This window comes from Monodon monoceros, unplaced genomic scaffold (assembly GCF_005190385.1).
Source record: "Monodon monoceros isolate NGI ecotype Baffin Bay Population unplaced genomic scaffold, NGI_Narwhal_1 Super_Scaffold_19, whole genome shotgun sequence".
NCBI lineage: Eukaryota > Metazoa > Chordata > Mammalia > Artiodactyla > Monodontidae > Monodon > Monodon monoceros.
In genome coordinates, this window is record NW_021703775.1 from 76937476 (window position 1) to 76958536 (window position 21061).

Genomic DNA, 21061 nt, shown 5'->3' on the forward strand with positions numbered 1-21061 from the left:
AAATCAAGCAATAGGACTGGTCAATCAACTCAGACGGTCAAAGGCATGGTGATATCACTGCAGTTTATTAGAAGAAATAATCCATCTTGGTTTTGGAGATCAGCTCATCCATTCAACAAGCACTGGCCATGGGCTACGTGCAGACTGTGAGCAAGGTTCCGGGGACATAAAGATGAAGAAGAGGCGGCTGCTGGCCCGAGGGCGGCTCCCAGTGCACGGACAGGGGAGAAATCCGGATGAGAGGAGCTTCACCCCCAGGAGGGGGCACAGGCAGCCCAGTGGGGCATGTTACTTTTTGTTTTTTACTTCATATTTCTGAAAATGTCCAAAACGTTTCAAAGGAAGGAAAATAGAATAAGGGAACTTCGTAAGCGCTCAGGGATTAATTGAATCTTTAACATTCTATACATTTACGGGGGGACAAGGGATCCTCAAACCGATATATCCTAAGGGCCCTTCCCTCCACGCTCAGCAATCCTGACTCACACCTTCTTCTGGGGTTTCTGCCTGATTCAACAAACTGCTGCCCCGGGCTTCCCTGGTGGCGCAGCGGTTGAGAGTCCGCCTGCCGATGCAGGGGACACGGGTTCGCGCCCTGGTCCGGGAAGATCCCATATGCCGCGGAACGGCTGGGCCCGTGAGCCATGGCCGCTGAGCCTGCACGTCTGGAGCCTATGCTCCGCAACGGGAGAGGCCGCAACAGTGAGAGGCCCGCGTACCGCAAAAAAAAAGAACTTGCCGCCCCAGGAGAGGACGGTGCCCCCCCTCACGCTGCTGTGGGGCTGCGGTGCGCCCGGGTTGCTCCCGGCCACGCTGGAGACACGTTCCTTCCACCTGATCGTGTAATGTGCTAAGTGCCACAAACACAAAAATTGTGGACGTTTCCGTGGGGCTGGAGGATGGCGTGTGCTGGAGATGGGGGAGGCTGGACCTTCAGGCCTTCGGTGCCTGGCCGGGGAGGCTGGAGGCCACGGGAGGGGCACGAGCTCAGACTGTGTTAGGGGAACAGCACGGTGGCCAAGTGGAGGCCACAGGCCCGGTTAGGGAGCCTTTGGGACAGTGCACGTGAGAACCCTGTCACTTAAGGCAGCGTGAGGCCGAGGGCAGGCGGAAGGAAGGAAAGACGAGGATCCACAGGCCGAGGGGGCCATTAGCGTCCGCACCAGCTCTTTCCCAGCAAACCCCCAGCCCAGCCACCGCCCCCCACCCCCGGCACTGCCTTAATGCTAACCACCTGGCACCTGCCATCGGGGGCCTGACGCTGGCCAGGCCTCCTCGGGCACCTTTCATGTGACATTCCTCCCTCTTCAGCCTTCACAGGACGAGGGGTTACTGCCCGTGGCGCTGGAAGACGAGAAGCAGGCCCCGGGGGTGATGAGGGGTCCACTGGGGACCCCGGCTTCCCCAGGGCAGGGGTCTCAGCTCCGGTTCCCACAGGATCCAGAGCTGCTGGAGCTGGATGGCAGGGGTGAAGGCCAAGGAGGGGGTTATTTGTGCCGTCATTTCGACGCCCAACCTGCAGCCGCAGAACATCACCAGAAGGCCCAGAGAAGGTGACAACCCCCGGCTTTTCCGAGGGACCCTGAACAGACACCCATGGTCATCAGGCGTGAGTGGCACTGACGGATCCCTTCCGGGGATGCGCTTCACTTCTGCAGAGCACCTTTGCAAAACTGCTCGGTCTCCGGTCTCTCAAAGGGGGGGGGGGGGGGTTCAAGGTATTAGGCATCATGACCAACGCTATCACTGTACAGGGAAAAATTATTCGAAGTTTATGGGTAATTTTAGGCATAAATCTCTTACAGCCAAGGTAACACATGAACAGGAAGAGAAAAGGTAATTGGGGGTCTGGTGGTGCCAGATTCAAGTCCTAAGGCTGACACTTAAAGCCAAGTGACCTCGGCTTAATCGTGGAACCTAATCCCTCAAGGGGCAGAGACAATCCTGCCTATTATCCGAGGGTTATGACGTTTCAAGGGGTGACGGCTGTGAAAACCTTCCTGGAGGGCCGGCGTGGGGAAGGGCCTCGCCTCTTCTAGGTGCATCAGTGGGTTCCACACGCCATCCCAGCCCATCCCCAGACCACAGCTCAACACCATTCTTTCCGTCACTGTGTTACAAAGCGTGGTTATTTAACTTGCGATGTGCGGGTCTCACATCACACAGCCAGGAAGTAGCTGCCAGTTTTGAATCTGAGGTCAGTCACCCTCCACCATTTCACAGGCCACGCGCGAGTGTTTATTACCGTGGGGAGCAGATCCAAAGCTCTGCCGCAGGAGATCCTAGATGGGGGGATGAAGCCTGGGAGGGCTCGTTGTCTGGGTTCCCAGGCACGCCCCGAGGGGATGCAGGGAGGACCCGAGGGTGGTGTTGGATGTCTGTGGGAATCTCTGAGTTCGCTGGTCACTTGGAACTGCCCCTCTCTGAGGGGTGATTTACACGTGGCAGCTCCGATGCTGTCCTGTTTGATCTCTGGCCTGAGTGCATTTAGGCGGCCATCCTGCCTCCACCCCGCAGGGCTTCCGTTACCCTCCTGGCCCGGCCCCTCAAAGGGAGGGGGCCTGACTTTAGGCCCTGGTGGGCAGGCAGCCGGGGCAGAGGTAGGAGGGGGAAGGATGTTCTTCAGTGCTATTTCCAGGGGGGCAGAGCAGTGGGGCAAAAAGAACACAAGCTCTGAGTCAGATACCAAAGTTCTAAACTCAGGCCCAGACTTACCAGTTGGGAGGCTCTCGGGCATTTTTTGAACCTTCCCTGAGCCTCTATTTCCTTACTTGTAAAGTGGAGGTGGTCCGGCCTGCTTTAAAGAGATTTGGGCTCAATAGGAATAGATAAAGAGTCCAAGTCTCTTGTTCAGAGAAGCACTCACTAAAAGGTACCCATAATTTTGTTATTATTCAGTCAGGAAAACTAGCCCTGCGACAATAGCCCGTCATCGGCCCCAGCTTCTAGTTTGCATTAGTTAAATGAAAGGGAGTTTTCATCTAACAGGGCTTTTTTCGAGGTGGCAAGTCCCCAAGTCCTTCCCGCCTGCTGAGGGCCACACAGCCCAAGCTGGTTCTGGGCGAACTGACCTTTGGTTCTGACTCTGCCTCGGATCAGCGCACCCCAGCCCTCTGACTTGAAGCCCATGCGGGAAGGTGGGGGGACTTGGATGAGGCTCCCCTGACTCAGCTGCAGAGGTTCCCCAGGTCGGAAGCGTCAGCATCACCACGTGGTGAGAGTCCTCAATGATCATCGCTTTTAATGCTTCAGGAGGCGACGTGGGGGCGCAAGGGAGCCTCACCGGATAGCTGGCGAGCTGGCAGGGATGCCGCCTAGGAAGTTAGTCGTTTTCTAAAAGGAGGGAAAGCAGAGGCATGGCCGCCATGGCAAAGCAGGCGCCATGAAACCACCACTCTCTCAAATCCGGGCCCACGGGACTGGGTGGGAGACATCTGGGGCATGTGTAGCCCAGAGGGTGAACCTTAAAAGAAGGGACCCCTCGCTGTGGGAGGAGTTTGCTCCCAGCTGCCACCTCCCGGGCTTGGCACACTCATATGGGACACAGCACGCCTGAGCGCACAGCAGTCCTGAATACCTGGTCCCCGTCGGTTCCTTCATAGCCCGGTTTTGCATCAGGACCCAGGTCTGTCCTTACGTCCCTGCTGAGTGGACGACCCCGCCCCCCCCCCCCCCCCCGGCCCTTCTAAGTCTATGATTCCAGCTTTCCGCGCTGTCCCAGGAGTTGCCACTGTCTTTGTGTCCCCTCCCTGTGGCACGTCCTTAGAGATGACACAGGGAGAGAAAGGCCCGGCCCTGCCCTTGAGCACAGGTCGGGGGCAAGGCCCAAGGTGTTGCCTGATGAGTGGCTGGGCGACCGGAGGGACGGGGCGCTGAGCGGGGAGAGGCAGAGAGAACATACGGGAACAGGGAGAGCGAGAGAACCGAATCCACGTCCTACACAGGACGCCGGGCTCCGCGGGCCAGGAGGCTGAGGTCCCAGGCCCCTCGGGCAGCTCCTGGAGGCACCCCGGGCAGCTCTGCAGCAAAGTGCGGCCACTCCTCCGGGGCAACAAGCTGTCGCATCTCCCGGGAAAGATGGGTCCAAGCTCAGATGGTCAGGACCGTTGTCCTTGGGAATTCCCTGGCTCGGCGCTTTCACTGCCGGGGCCCGGGTTCAATCCCTGGTTGGGGACCTGTGATCCCGAAAGCTGTGCTGCCCAGAGAGAACAAAACGAAGTGAAGAAGAAGAAAAAAGAATCGTCGTCCTTCATGAGGTGAAAAACAAAACAATTTGGGAGGGTGAGAGCGGTGGGGATCCCGATGTGCCAACGAGGTGCTAACAGGGTAAGCCACAGATTTGGGCTCAAGATGCCAATTATTGTCAAAGAAGCGGACAACCTAATGGCTGGAATGGGGTGAAGGCTGAGGTAGAAAGGCAGCTGGGCTGCTCCTAAGATTTGACGGCTGCCCACACTTCAGGCCACCTGCGGCTCCATTAATAGAGGTCCGATGTCCAGTTCCAAGGAGGTGAAGACACTGCTTCATTCCCCACCAGCCACATCCTACTTAGAGCGTTGCGTCGGTCCTGGGTTCCGTCTCTCATCACTTGAGCATATTCAGAGAAAAGTGACGAGCACGAGGAGGTCCTTGAAGTCACTTTAAAGCGTAGAGGGGCTCTGGCTCTGTGGCCTGGAGAAAAGCCCAGTGGGGTGCATTTCTGAAGGACTTCACGGAGTAGAGAGAGACTTATCTGGTTTAGAGGGCGAGCATGTGAGGAGCAGTGGAGGGAATGACAAGAGTCCACATTTCAACACAGAGTTACAATTGGTCCAGCTGTGACACCATGGCCTCACACAGAGCGAGCTTCCCATCCCTAGGAGCAAATGTCACGTGGAAGGCTGGAGAGAGCAGGCCTGCGTCGTGGAGGAGTGAATCCCTCTCTCTTTTTCGGCATCTTTGAGCTGAGATCCTGTGATTCTAGGAATTCTTCCAGTGGTGAACCCATAATGCAAGATGTGCCTGTCTGGATGCAGAAAAACGTCAGCCGCCATGTTCTCCCTGCCGACCACGTGGACGGTGCAAGTTCATTGAGTCCAAGGAGCTGAGCCTCGGGTCCGCACCAGAGGTGATGTCACCGTGGAAACACGAGCACTCTAGTCCACACCTTTCCAGGTCACTGAGCTGTCCCTGCAGCAGGAAGAAGCATTTCCTGGCCCTGGTCTCCTCTCAGGGGTCCCCAGCTGGGTATCCTGTTTCTGGTGGGGCAGGGCATCCTGTGGCATCGCTGGAGCCTCCGGAGCCTCTTGCGGGGCGGGCCTGGCAGAGCCCTCGGTGCCGGCTACAGACATCACAGTGTTTACGTAGCTGGGGAGTCAGGCTTCCCCGAGGACAACCTGAGGGGCTGCACATCCCATGTGCAGGGAGGAAGTGGAACCCGGGTTCCAGAGAAGACCTCCCTGTGGTCCTGTCACCACCCTCACTCCTCTGCAGCCAATTCTCTAATAAAACCCCTTTCCCAGTGTGTTTGACGCTGCCCCTAAAAACCTTACCCAGCGCCTGCCATCTGCCAGGCCATGCCATCAGTGGGAAGGTCACCACAGGGCAGGCTGGGTCTGTCCCTGAGGGGTGCTCTGTGTGGAGGGGGTCAGTGCCTAGTGGCGCCAGGGTGTCTGCCCCCCAGGAGCCCGAGCACCGCAGCACAAAGCCAAGAGGACTGTGCTGGCTTGGCTCCGTCCACACTGGAGCCCCTCCTGAGGGGGATCGGTGGTCCATCAGCTCTGAATTTAGGGCCTGAGTACATGGGGTGTGGTCTGTTTGGCCACAGGTCTTGAACTGACCAAAATCATAAAAGACAAAAAACACCTTAGGGAAGTAGGACAGACCGTCCCGATGATTTCGTCCAGTATGCAGATGGGGAAACTGAGGCACTGGTCAGGCTAGCATTTTCTTCCTCTAGGTTCTAAAGCCCTTTTCAGGCACTTCCCTGAGCAAAGCCACCAGGCTCTGGGTGTCCATGGTGTAGGTCATTCCCATCCCACAGGACATGCGGACACCCTGCCCTGGGGCGCCACCCAGCTCCCGGCCCGTCCTTGACAGCCCACTGGCAAATAACTCAGCTGAATGCAGGCAGATCAGACCCAACCACAAAGCCGTGGGACTGAACGGGGTCCCGCTGTGGGATCAGTGATGACAAAAACCACCAGCTTTGCCGTCAGAGAAATCAAGGCTCCAATCACCAGCCACAGATGCTGGATACGTTATCTAACCTCTTTGAACCTCATGATTTTCACCAGTGAATGTCCACCTCAATACTTACCACACCTACCCATGCCTATTGTAGTGGATGTTTGACGTTCAGTCACCTTCCTTCTAACCACTGCACTCCAACTTCCCTCGGGGGCCCATCTTCCTTCCTCATCCCTTTCATTTCCGGTGGGGGTCTGAGCTCTGGGGATGCAGCAAGCATGCAACCTGGGCCTGGCCAGTCATGCACCAAATCCCCAGCCACGGTGACTGGTCATGAGTGGGGCTATGATCTATGTTGTTCAAATCATCATAAAATATCTGGGTCTTACACAAGAGCAGTTCTCTGCTTGGCTGGACTCAGGGGCTCTGGGCCTGGGACCTATGGGAGGGGGGTCACCAGATACAGCCTGAGCACGAAGCCATCTCAGAAAACAGCAGAACCAAGGAGTGCAGAGAAACCGAGGCTCGTTGCCATCAGGTGAGCCCCTGGATCAAGTCCTGTCTGAGGCCACTCTGAGTCTGGGCTTCTTGGTTATGTAGGCTGGTACATTCCCTGTTAGGCTTAAGCCAGTTTGAGTTGCATTTGGTATCACTTGGAACCAGGAGGTTCCTAACTGATACATCTCTAAGTTTCTCATTTTCTACTCATACCATCTCAGCGAAGCAGGAATTGCTCAGAGGATATTTCCGAGGAGTTTTTGCTGTTGTTGCTGTGGTTCATGCTGGTATAGAGAACCGGTCGACACACACCTGCTTAAATAAGTAAACATTCCTATCTTGAAGTACTCACTCCTCCGAATCATCCTTCAAAATTTACCACTGTCACCTCTACCTAGAAGCTTTCTTTGAACTCTCCAACCTGCACCCAGTGTTCTGGGTCCTCAGTGTTCTCTCTGCCATCATACTTGTGGATCCTACTTGTATTCTGTCTACTTGTCTATCTCCCACACAGGAGGAGGAAAAGATCCGGGTATTAATCATTTAGGCATGCAAGGCGTGAGCAGGTAGAATGAGGACTAAGTGACTGATGAATGACACAATGGATGGGAAAAATTCGCATGCATGGACACCAAAATCACACAACTCCACCATCAAATATATAAAGTGCATGTTGCAGAGGGTGTTAGCTGCCTCTCCAATACCCAACTTTCCATTCTGACTCAGGCACAGAACCCCAAAATGCCTGGATAAGGAAGGAAAGAAGGAAGGAAGGAAGGAAGGAAAGAAGGAAGGAAGGAAGGAAAGAAGGAAGGAAGGAAGGAAAGAAGGAAGGAAGGGGGGAAGGGAGGGAAGGAAGGAGGAAAGGAGGAAGGGAGGAAAGAAGGAAAGACAGAAAGGAAGGAAGAAAGGAAAACAGAAGGAAGAAAGAAAGGAAAAATGAAGGAAGGAAGAAAGAAGAAAGACAAGGAAAGATAAAAACCTACATGTTCCAGCCTCCCTTGCAGAGATGTGGCCTCTAGTTGACTGAGGTGTAAATAGAAGTTGTTGGGTCAGACCTCTGGGAAGGCCCTTTAAAACCAGGTAGGGGGTTCCTTTTGCCTCTCCCTTTTTCCCCCCTTTCTGCTGTTCTAAGGGCACATGTGATGCTGGAGCCCCAGCAGCAAGCTAAGCTCATGAGGCATCTCTGAGGATGGAAGCTATGAACTAAGTATGGCAGAGCAGAAGGAACCGGGACCTCTGATGATGGAGGACCAGCTATATCAGCTCCAGACTGCCTGCCTCCACATCTTTTTTATATGTAAAGTAAATAAATAAGTAAATAAGCAAGTAAGTAAATAAATAAATATTTTGCGTTTAGGTCACCACTATTTTGAATACGCTAATGTAAATGAACCTAATCCTGATGTAATATATCACCAAATTTTTACACTGATACTCATTGACAGTAGGTATTTCTTTTATTCTAATTATAAAAAGAAATTTTAAATCTATGTCCGACATTTGGCATAGTGCCTCTGTGCCAGATATCCTGAAGACACAGATGTACAGAAGAGGAGAGGGAGACGTTTTATAATTGATTAAAATGCACGTACCAGTTCATCACTTTCCCCGGAAAAAAAAAAAAAAGGCGGGGAACCATTTTACTGATTTTATGGTGTGGAAAATTGTTAATTTTAAAGTTACAGTTAAAGCTTATATTTCCTTATGTTAATTCTAGTCCCTTCTGCCCCATCGACAGCAGGTGGGAAGGCTCCGGTGGTCAGAGTAATTCCTCAACGACTCCCTGCCATGGAGCCTGCGTGGATCAAAAGGCCAAGAGAATGAGGAGACTTTTCTCCTTCAAAATAGCTCCGCGGCCCCTTGAAATGAATGAGCAGCTTCTTTAACAGACTTTTCACCGCCCCCCCCCCACCCTCCACCCCCGTCCCCGCTCACATTCCCCATGGTTGGTGAGGCAGAAAATTCACAAGAACAAAGCTCTCGCCCTAAAAAGATCTTCTTTTCACTTTAGGGTCAATTCCACGTTGGAGGCTTCCAGAAGAGTCATCTTTAAATTAAGAAAAGGGAAAAAGGGGGCCCTTGCACAGAAGCCAGGGAAATCACACACACGAAGGTGCCCAGCGCCCGCCCTCCTGCCTCGCACCACACACATACCCTTCGGGGGGGACCCGTAAATAGAGCTCCTCAAGCAGGCTCCCACCACGCAGGGGTGCACCAGGAATCACTGAATCCGGGAGGCCAAAAAATGTGTTCATCTCCCTGCCCGCTGTGAGTCTTGGGCAACTTCTAGGGGCTTCATCTTGTCCTTCTGAAAAATGGGCAAACACCCTGCCGTTCTCACGTAGCAGAACGTCTGGCCCCAAAGATGTGCCATTTGTGAAGGCACTCTGCCTTCTCTCTGCCCCCCAGGACAGGTGGGCTTGTCACTCCAGCCTGAACACGTGGTAGCCTCCTGGCACATAATCTACCTGGGATCCCCTTCTCTCCACCAGCCTTTCAGGACGTATCAACATGCACTTGGGTTAATTGAAGTCAACATTCTTTACATTTCACCCCTTATAAAATGTCAGAAAGCCAGACTCCACCTGGAGCTCGGTCTGGCTCAGCTGGGGTGCCAGCGCCACACCCTTGTTCCTAATCTATCAGTCTGGGGACAAGATTCAGCATCTGGGGCTCCCTGGGATCAGCTGCCCCCTCTGAGCTGGGCCGGCCCTCTCCAGGAGTGGTACAGGACGGGGAGGTGTGGCCAAATCCTACTTCGCGCCCCGGGGCCAGGTCAAGGTGATCGAGTTTCTCACTCCAGTCAGAGACCCCATAACCCCTGGCTCCAAGGTAATAAACTCAATCTTGGGGCTTGAGCTGTAACACGGTTCATTTCTGGGCCAAATCCCTGAAGCTGAAAGGTTTATTTTTAAGGACAAGCAGTTTGCTGTTTTCAGCGTTTCTCATCAGAAATAGTGCAGTTCAGCCCGATCTGAGCTGGAAGCATAATTTATCATCTCACGCAGATGGCTGACAAAGGATGGGGAGAGGCTTGCGTTCCATTTTAGTTCAGCAAACATTTCCTGAGCTCCTGCATGTGCCAGGCACAGAGCAAGGCGCTGGGGAGGCACAGATGGTAAGGCAGGCTGCTGGCCTTGAGACACTCACAGTCTAGGTGCGAGGCAGACCCCCCAACCCCAGCTTTGCAATCAGAGAGTCCTATTGTCTATTGGACGATAGCCATTTACTACTGGGGTCATGCTGGGAAAATTACCTCATCTCTTTCTAGCTAAGGTTTGTCAAATTTGTCGATCTTTACAAAAACACCAACTTCAGGTTCTGTTCATTTCCTCTGTTGTTTTTCTATTTTCTGTTTCACTAATTTCCACTCTAATCTTTCTTATTTCCTTCCTTCTGCTTGCTTTGGGTTTAGTTTACTCTTTTTTTTTTTAATCTTTTCAATGCCTTGAAGTGGATGGTTAGTGTATCTATTTGAGATCTATCTTCCTTTTTAATATAGTCACTCACAGCTATAAATTTCCCTCCAAGCACTGCTTTACCTACGTCTCATATGATTTCCTATGCTACGTTTCCTTTTTCATTCATCTCCAAGTATTTTCTAATTTCCCTTTTGATTTCTTCTTTGACTCATTTGTTGTTTAGTATTGTGTTGTTTAATTTCCACATATTTGTTATTTCTTTTATTGACTTCTAATGTTCTCCCATTGTGATTGAAGAATATATACAATTTCCATCTTTTTAAACATACTGAGGCTTGTTTCATGGCCTACTGTGTGGTCTATCTTGGAGAATATTCCATGTGCACTTGAGAAGAATGTGTGTTCTTCTGTTGCTGAGTGAAGTGTTGTAGAGATATTTGTTATTTCTAGTCAGTTTATAGTGTTGTTCAAGTATTCTATTTCCTTGTTCATCTTCTGTCTAGTTGTTCTATCCATTGTTAAAAGTGGGGTATTGAAGTTTCCAACTATTATCGTTAACTATTACCTCCCCTCTTTGAACCTCTGTTTCCTTAGAGGAAAATAATTATTCTTGCCTTGCAGAGGTGTAGAGACAAAAAAAAAAAAAAAAAAAAAAAAAATGCAAAGCATGGTGGTACACCTACATGATGGATATTGCTGCTGTGTCTCAGAATGACTTGACAGAAGAGAGGACAGTGGTCGTGAGGATTTCCTCCAAGAACAACCAGGTGGTTCTGGGTTAAGCCAGGACAGTCAGTCTGAAAAACATTAATCCTTCTTAAAGAGAAAGATGAGGCTTGGAGTCTGTCTATTTCAGTGGCCTTGTATTTCGGATGTGCAGATCTCCTGTCCAAAAAATAAAAACTAAGTAGGTAACAAATCCTAACTTCTCATCCTTATTTTGCTAGCCAATGTCTAAAGTTCCTTCATAGAAATTTCTCGTGATAACTCGTTTATCCATCCATCCATCCATCCATCCATCCATTTTTCCTTCCTTTCTTCCTATTTCCTTCCTTCCAACAGAACAAATGTTTACTAAACGATCTTCTTGGGGTCAGACTCTGGTCCAGGTACTGAGGATACTGAAATCAGACCTGCTGTAAAGGATCTACCCTATCTAGGAAGAGACCCTCACATGGAAGCAGGTAAATAAAAATGTAGGAATATCAATGTTACAATAAAGGAAGGAACAAAAGATTTGGAGGGCACAGAAGAGGAAGTGACCTGCCTAATGGGGAAAAGAGAAGAGGAGATCAAGACAGCCTCCCAACAAATGTTAACAAAACTGAGAAGAAGTTGTCGACAGAGGCTTGAGTTTCATAACCCTCTCTGCCCCTGCCAATCCTCTCAGGTAGGAGGGGACCCATGGGAGGAAAAGGAGGAAAACAAGAGGATGTTACACAAAGTGAGTCATCCAGCCTCAAATAACCGAGAACTGCAAAGGCAGAAAGTTCCTGACTTGGAAGTTCGCCAACTTTAATGCTACAAAAATAACCGTGATGAATTCACATATTTCTCTGCAAGTATGGGTCCACCATAACACTGAAACCTCAGCCATGGGGTGTCGGAGCTTTGGGCCCCGTATGTTCAAAATCATGCTCATGTTTTGGCCAAATTCTCTTGAAGAAGTTAAAAGCTATCTTCTCCTATTGAAAGCGGTCCTGATCTCCGATCCTGTCCTGGCCATTCCTGCTCAGGGTTAAGTCAATAGATGCCTTTCGGTTTGGGGCCTCAGTCTCTGTAGAATGGTCGTCACCGTCGGGTAAGTGGATAGACTCTTCCCCGTGGCGTGAAAAATAAGGTAATCAGTATCTGTCATGTGCCAACTATGCACACTGCAGAAGAGAAAAGGGAGTAGAGCCCAGAAACCCTTCATGAGAAGTACTTTGGATCCACCTGAAGACACAGAGGGGGCAAAAGTAATGAAATCGTCTTTTTAGAATTAAGAGCTATCTAAAGTATAAGGGCAAGACCAAGAGCAATGTACTGGAAGCCTTCCTAAAGGCAGAGCATGGAACCAAAAATCATGGATTCTGGAGCCCTGATTTAACCTTCTGGCCTCAGTCTTAACCTTTCGGAACCCTGAATTCCTTATCTGCAGAAAAAAAGAACATTGGCTCTTACATGAGGCTGCATATAAAATATCTGGCTCGTGGTTGGTATTCAAAAATGGGGTGTTCTCTTGCCCCCCACAAAGGAGGTAATAGTGACTCCGATGCCTGAGGCTGGGTGGAATCTGACAGGCAAAGGGAAGGCGGGAAGGCCTCCCAGGAGGCAACAGCAGCCAGCAGCAAGAACGACAGGGCGTAGTGGATACGCGCCTGCATTCCAGTGCTAGAGCCACTGCTCACTAGCCAGGTGATCTTAAGTAAATCACTCACCGCTTGGAGCCTCAGTTTTCTCATCTGTAAAATGGAAACACTATTAGAACCTATCTTCTGGGGTTATGAGGGTTAACTGAGTTAAGACGAGTAAGCACTTAGAACAATACCTGGTAAATAGGGATGGGTCAATTAATGTTAGCTCTTGTTATACATGGAGGTAAGTGAGAAGACCAAGTTCAATGTGACTTGGGGAATAAAAGAAATAAGGCTAGGAAGGCTAGGACCAAATTTTAGAGGGCCTTTAGTGTCCAAGTTATTCTGGACTTAATTAAGGCAATAAAAGCCCATTTCAGGTTCTTGACTGGGGGTTGACACGAATTAACTATAAACTGAAATGGTGAAAATAAATGAATTCCTGTTGTAGTTTTAAATTATACCAGAAAAGGCTGTTCTTGAATAATGACTCAAGGTTCCTGTGTCCACCCCACAAGATGTTATTCTTTGCAGAAAAGTAGAAAGCAAAGGACAGATCACATATGTGGCCATTGTTCCCACTCAGATCTCTCTTAACCTTCAATCCCATGAAGTCACTTGGTGGGCAGGGAGACTGGCACTTGGGGTGTCCGCTTATCATTTTGGCTTTTCAAATAAGGAGGCGCAGCCACTTTCTGAAGTGACTAGGCTCTTTGTTTGGGCTGCCTGTCTGAGCCCACACATCCTGCCCTCACCCCACCCCTTCCCACCCACAGGCAGGCCAAGTCAATTGGGGATCATCACACAAATCTCCATCGTGCTCTCAAAGGGCGATGCCGTAATTCCTAGGATCACCGGATGAATGGCAGGAAGGTGAGTGGCATTAACATGATACCCCATCGCACTGCGTTCAGATCTGGGCCTTTAGAGACAGGCAGAACCAAGGGAATGACTGAGGAAAAGCAGCCTGCGTTCTGGAGATGGTAATGAGAATGGCAATTAGCATAAATGCAATTCTGACACGTGTGGAAGTTCTTTTGTACAGAGAACTCCCGAATGCTGGGCCCAGGGTGCAGCGGTCCCATAAGTGCTTTTAACAGGAGAAACCACTGCTGCACAAACCGTGTGAGGCCAACTCACGGATAAAAAAAAAAAAAATCCTAATTCTCATCTCTTGGCCTTCAGGATCCAGAAAAAAAGACAACAGACTCTGACAGATGTAATGGGAAATAATTCCTTTGAATCTGTGATTTGCTTAGCAGAGAAAAAAAGGAAGTCAGGTAATCCTTAAGTGACCCCAAGTGGTAAAAATATCCCAGCATAAGGGTTTAGGTCTTTGTGGGTATTCACAGTGTGACACTAACGCCACCTGGTGCACTTGGCTGGAAATGATAAGCCACGGACCCCAGAGAGCTGATGTAGGTAGAGGTGGGCCCTGCTGCCTTTGCGTCATTTCTCGTGGTGCTGGGTTGTGAGCCAACAGCGGGGAAATGAATAAAAAATTTATGGACGGAAGCATATAATAGAGTTTGTTATTACAACCAACAGAACTAACACCAATATTCTAAGTGAACGGTATTTAATGATATGGATATAATTCAATGTCTCCAAATTGCTAGCTTTTCAGAGCCAAACAAAATACCTCAAGCTTCCAGCCTGTGCGACTACCGCTGAGCCAATTCTCTCCCAAATATGGCTAGAAAGTCGTGGGTGCGCCTGCTAAACCTGGTTGCCCTGAGCCTGACTGCCACCTTTTGCTGAGCTTTGGTTTGGACGATTGCTCCAGAGGGTTTTCTTGTCCCCTCCTGCCATTACGTAACAATTTCCCACAGGACAGGGTCCTAACCAATTCCCCCACTCTCCAACGTCTCCCTGTCCAAACACGGACAGAGCCCTCCTTTTACTACCCAAGTCATACTGACATACCTAATTGCCGGCGCCCTGAGCAACATTTGAGGATTTCAGGGGAATCACATTGTAGGAAAGGAAAATCGAAACTCATTAGCAGACACTGCTGCTCCTACGAGACTCAGTTGATGCCGTTCCTGCTGGCCATCACTCTCCACCTCCACACTCACCCTGGTGACTCCTATTCTGATCAGGGTTTCCCAAGCTAGACTCTCTTCCCTGAGACCCTAAGCCACCACAAAAAGTAGAACGCCCTTACCATCCAATTACTGTCATGCAGAGAGACAACCTCTGGCTGCCCCCTCAAAGTCCTACTTGGCAGTAGCAAGTATTTATCCTTTGGGATTTAAGTTAAGGCAACATACAGCCAACAGCCAACCAAAGCCTTTTCTGGTGAACAGGATGAGTTACCAAGCTGGGGAACAAGGTTTAAGGTAAAATAATGAGTTGAGCCAATGATTTCCAGAGGCTTATAATGTGGCTCTGTGGAAAGCAGAGGAAATGGTTCAAATACAAACAAGTGGCAAAAAGAAAAAAATTAAAAGGCTGAATGGGTTTTGAAAAACCGAAGCAAACCTCAAAAAGATTTGTCTGAATCCCCAAAGCAACAATTTTGAAAGGAACGAAACTCATCTGGCGGCAAAATTTATTTTTAAAATAACCTTATTAGTTTCTCAAAAATGACAAATGGTACCGCTTTTATCAAAGTTTTCCTCTACAATAACCTCTGCTGCATGGTATAACAGCAAGGGCTCCAGCATGAATCTAAACTATATTTAACTTTAAGACACGTATCAGCTGGGCCACGTGCAGAGGGCACACGATGATTTGCAGCAGGATCAAGAAACATCTGGTCAGGCCGCTTAAAGCAGCAGCTCTCAATGCATAAGCACCACCGGGGATACCCGGCCCCACCCCAGATTAATAAAACCAGAATTTCTGGAGGTGAAGTACAGATACTGGTATTTTCTTTTAAAGCTCCCTAAGGAGGTCCCAATGCACAGCCAGGGCTGAGAACCACTGACCTAAGGGAAGGAACCTCATTAAAGGCAGTGGACCAGCCCTGGAAGCCAGGCGATTCTAGTACTGCAAGCACCTCCCTCTCAGGTGTCCTTTTCAGTCACCTTGCTTGAGTCTTGGGGTAAAAGACTGCAGTGGGAATTAAAGATCCAAGAGCCATTTGTCCGTAACAGCGTTTCCTGATGTGTAGTCTGAGGTCCATCTGCGTCACGATCTTCTAAGGAATTTGTTAAAGTGCAGATTCCAGGCCCCACTTTAGACCTGGAGATCTCTGCCTGTGACTTATAACTAGAAGTCAGGAGCACTGCTAGGATCAGGTCCAGGCCTGACTCCAATTCTTTCCAATTCCTATCCCTATTTCCGATTCCCTATCAACACTTTTGACCAGTACAAGTAGAATCACCGTAAGAAAAATCAGAGCTTTAAATGGTTTTAATGAAAGGTAATTATTTAAATCCACAGGATGGAAAACAACAGTAAAAATTCCCCTGCCACTCCTCCCACCAAAGGAATCCTCCATCAATTACTCTAGAGTAGCAAAATACTATCCCTCCCTTTCCTTCCTGTTCCACTGCATTTTTTCCCTTTTAACAAATATTCCTTTTTCTCCCAAATAAGGTCACCTGGAAAAAAATTCCTGATAGATGTCAGCATCTATAGGGAAATAATAAAAGTATTATATAAAGGAAACTACCCCAGATCTCATTTATATTTACCTACACATTTTTCATATTTTACATATCTCATTCAAGCTGCAATAAAGTATACAGTTCCCTCTTAAGTCAGAAGAATAAGGTGAAAAACTTGACTACGTAGTTTTGCTCATTTAGAATTGGCTGGGAACCAACTTTTATTTTTAAATCTGGACCGTTCTCGATCACTGCCACACACACACTTCTACCTTAAAAAAAGAAAGAAAGAAGCCTTGTACCTTATTTACAGTAAATGTGGATCCTTGTTCGTAGCATAATGATGGCGGTGGGGCAGGAGGGGGTAGGGCGTGGAGGCTAAGGTGTCACGTGCAGAGAAGCTGCCAGTTGGACATGCGGACCTCCACTCACCAGCACCAGCTCACACAGCGCGTGAAGAGACAGGACAAAAGCAAACTTTAAATGCAACAAGTACTATTTCAGTTTGTAAAATAAGTTGTACAGGGCTTCCCTGGTGGCGCAGTGGTTGAGAGTCCGCCTGCCGATGCAGGGGACACGGGTTTGTGCCCCGGTCCGGGAAGATCCCACATGCCGCAGAGCAGCTGGGCCCCTGAGCCGTGGCCGCTGAGCCTGTGCGTCCGGAGCCTGTGCTCCGCAACGGGAGAGGCCACAACAGTGAGAGGCCCGCGTACCGCAAAAAAAAAAAAAAAAGTTGTACAGAGTTCTTTCTATATTGTTAATGTGAACGTCGGCCAGTACCACCCTTTCAGAAAGCAATCTGAAAATGACCCTGAAAAATCTTCATAAGCTTCATTGGTTTTAATTCAAGAATCCAGTTTCTAGGAATCCAGGTGAAGGAAACAATCCAAAAGATAGAACAAAGATGTTGACGGTAACACAGGACAACTGTAAACGGTGTGAATACCGTAAAATGTGGTATGAGTGCCTCTCATCTGCTGACTTTGGCTGAATGTTTAACATAATCCTGAGTGATAAGAATGATTTTCACCATTTTTATAAACAAAGAGACAGAAGCTTCGAGAGCTAAGGACCTCGCTTCAGTCACCTGCTAGTAGGGTCAGAGCCGGAATCGCATCCGGGCTTGACATCTGAGACTCACATCCTCTTCAGTTTCCCTCAAAGCTCATGAGTTACAGACCACAGCACTTTCAGTGGATTAAAGTATTTATAACAAGAAAAATACTTACATTAAATGAAGATATAAAAATTGTACATATAGGTAAGATCTAAAATGTACACCAAAAAATGTACAGAAAAAAAGAAATGAGCCAAAATGTTATTTAGTGGTGACTTTCTCTGCGAGTGGGAATATAAGTAAAAAAGTAGGGAAGGGTGGGGATTACTCTAACCTGAAGTTCTCATTTCTGTTTATAATAGAAAAATATGTATGAAGAGCCAGGTACAGAAAGGTTTTGGCAATCTATAACTAATCCCACTAGTTGGAGCCCTTTAGAATCAGTTCTCTTAAGGCAAACATCCCCAGGCAATGAAAGCATTTGGTCCTTCTGTTTAGTTTTCTATGTTCTCTTGGGTGGCTCTGTCCTAATAAGAGGCTCCCAGTATCTTCCAGATTAGCAATACAGTGGAGACATAACCCAGAGTTAGAGAAGCTCATTTAAGTTTATTCAAATTTGGATAGCAAAAAAAATTCCCCAAACACAAAACCACTCGTCACTATGAAAAGTATAATTCTAACAGAGCTTGAAGGTAGCTTTGAAGAGAATGAATGGTGAACAGAAGATGAGATGGGTGACAGGGAGAATGTGCCGAGACTCATAAGACCTGAGGGCATGTCTATCAAGTGTTGAAGGTGGGGCCGGTCTAGGCATTTCTGTGCAGAGGGGAGACTGACAGTAAGAGATCTGTGAGTACACTCATAAATTCTTACACTATAATAGTAGGCAGAGCTGACTCTGTGAGTCGGAAATACTAACATTTGCTGGTTAATATCTTAACATTTTCTGGACCTTCAAGTGCCTCTAGTGTCTGTGTTAACTGGGGACCTAAACATACTGTGCTCAGGCAGCCTCTGAGAGACGGTGGCAGCTCTTCCACAAGGCCACCCAGGTTCCCTCTGTCTTACTGCCCTGCCACTCCCCAAGGATAACACTTTTCTAACGGTGAACACTGACTCACTAATACACCAGGTGCCAGCCTGAGGGGGGAGGGAAAGGGCAGGTGGAAGGACATGACACATCACCCATCTCACACCCCACTGACCAGAATCTGGGAGGGACAGTCTCCAGCCAGGTAATCCAGTACCAACTGAAGCTCAGGAGGCTCCATTTCTAATAGGAAGGAGGGGGCAATGAGCATCTCTCATGGCTCAGTGACCAAAACATAACCAGAATTTAACAATCATTCACATCCTTAGCATTAATCGGAGGCTGAACAATGGGCACCTGGAAGCAGGGACCCAGGGACTTCCCTGGCGGTCCAGTGGTTAGGACTCTGCGCTTCCACTGCAGGGCGCACAGGTTCAATCCTGGTCAGGGAACTAAGATCCCATGTCCCGTGCGGCGTGGCCTAAAAAAAAAACTTTTTTTTAATTAATAAAATTTTTTTTTAAATAAAATGGAAGCAGGGACCCAGCATAAACGGAAGGATTCATGGTGATGTGAGTGGAAAGTCAGGTCTCCAGGCAACCCCTCCACTGGTCTGATTACATGTCACTTCCTCTTTTAAAAACTCCATTGCCTGAGTAACGGCATTTAGACAGTACTTTGAGGAGAAAAACAAAATACCCCTCCACAGACTCCCACCTCTATCTAGCATTCCTCTCTAACCTCCCCATTTGGACCTGAGAATCATCTTCCAAATGGAGACCCAAGAGTAAAAGCTGAAACTAGGAAACCCAGGTTCTGGTCCTGGTTCTACCAACTGGGCTGTGTGAACACGTACTCCTGGAAACTCAGTTTCTGTACCTACAACACGAGAACATGAACAAGATCAGAAAGACCTCTTCCAGCTCTAATCTTTTTTTTTTAATTTATTTTATTTTTGGCTGCATTGGGTCTTTGTTGTTGCACGCAGGCTTTTCTCTAGTTGCAGCGAGCGGGGGTTACTCTTCATTGTGGTGTGAGGGCTTCTCATTGCAGTTGCTTCTCTTGCTGTGGAGCATGGGCTCTAGGTGCGCAGGATTCAGTAGTTGCGGCTCGCAGGCTCAGTGGTTGTGGCTTGCGGGCTCTAGAGCACAGGCTCAGTAGTTGTGGCGCACGGGCTTAGTTGCTCCATGGCATGTGGGATCTTCCCGGACCAGGGTTCGAACCTGTGTCCCCTGCATTGGCAGGCGTATTCTTAACCACTGTACCACCAGGGAAATCCAGCTCTAATCTTAAATGCTCTAAATCTCAAGACTTTTCCTTGCCATTATGTCAATTCAAAACTTGTTTCTAAAGCAGTGATTAATAATGGGCATGAACACGGCAAGGAGCTCATCACATAGCTTTGAGATTGGTTATGGTAGTTCTAGGAAATCACCATAGACAGTGGTCTAGCTAATATGTATAAAATAGATAACTAATGAGAACATGCTGTATGGCACAGGGAACTTTACTCAGTGCTCTGTGGTGACCTAAATAGGAAGGAAATGCAAAAAAGAGGGGATATATGTATACATATAGATGATTCACTTTGCTGTACAGTAGGAACTAACACAACATTGTAAAGCAGCTATACCCCAATTAAAAAGAAAAAGTTATGCCAAAGAAATATTATGCAAACATATGAATAACTATGTGTAAAACTGTTCTCAGTATTGTTGAAATTAGTGACAAATTGGATTTACCCTAAATATCCAGCAATAGAAGACTGTTAACATAATATATGGAACACCTAAACAATAAAATACTATATAGCTATTAAATAATTTTTTTATAGAAATCTCTTTGCTTTATCTCTTGTTTTACTTTTGTATCAATATCTGGAAAATAATATATACAATGTTAAAAGTGTGTTTCTCTGGTGTTGGGATTTTGAGTAACTTTTATGTACTTCTTACTTACAGATAATGTATTATGTAAATTAAAAAAACTATGTAATATAAAAATAGAAAGATCACTAAATATATGGAAACTTATTCTTAATAGCTGTTAATTAAGAAAAGTCACAGGGCTTCCCTGGTGGCGCAGTGGTTGAGAGTCCGCCTGCCGATGCAGGGGACATGGGTTCGTGCCCCAGTCCGGGAAGATCCCACATGCCGCGGAGCGGCTGGGCCCGTGAGCCATGGCCGCTGAGCCTGCGCGTCCGGAGCCTGTGCTCCGCAACGGGAGAAGCCACAACAGTGAGAGGCTCCGCGTACCGCAAAAAAAAAAAAGTCACAAAAGTCACAAAAAAGAATTAATCTATTCTGTAAACCACCCCCCTTACTTGCTAAATAAAAGAAAAACTACTTGTTCTATGTAGTAGAAGTAAAACAAAAAAAAGCAAAGACAGTGGTCTAGATATAAATAAAAGAATGGAATCCTCATAATAATTTCACATAAACTATGACTCAATATACTAGGTAATGGTTTTCCCACTGCTTACACAGTGAATTTCACTCAAGATTTTGCTTGAAGAAAATATTTCAGTGCTAAAAGATTTAAAAACCATCATATAAGGAATTATAATAGCCTGTGCTATTAAGGAATCTCTAGAGTAAGAATAATTTTCCCAAAGATACTACCTTATAAATAAGAGTCAAAAGGTACAAAGCAACAATTCAATTATATCTATATAAATTTTCCCTTTTCCTTCTGGTATTTTAGGCAAGAGGGTTTGAGGAAACGTATTTCAAAGAACGGCCTTTAAATTTAATTTTATGACCTAGAGGGACATTAGAATAGTTTTATCTTTACAGTATGTATCACCTGGAAAGAAAGGTTCTTAAAAAGAAGATAAACCTTCAGAAATACATCTTCACTGTCACCATCACCAAATCAGTCATCAGTCCTTAGACACAGAACCTTTTCTAAGTCCCTAAAAAACTCTAGGCCTCCAAACTAACCCAGCTGTCCTTCCACCTTAGGATCATACACTTTTCTTTCATGCCACG

General features: G+C 47.9%; 1 long non-coding RNA gene across 1 annotated transcript; it reads right to left on the reverse strand.

Moving 5' to 3' along the window:
• Window positions 1-10074: 10074 nt before the first annotated feature.
• LOC114900327 lies at window positions 10075-16532 on the reverse strand. The gene is made up of 2 exons (XR_003794827.1): window positions 16287-16532; window positions 10075-10976 (listed from the first exon to the last, which is right to left on the reverse strand). It is a non-coding gene; the product is annotated as an uncharacterized LOC114900327 (long non-coding RNA).
• Between the last annotated feature and the right edge of the window lie 4529 nt (window positions 16533-21061).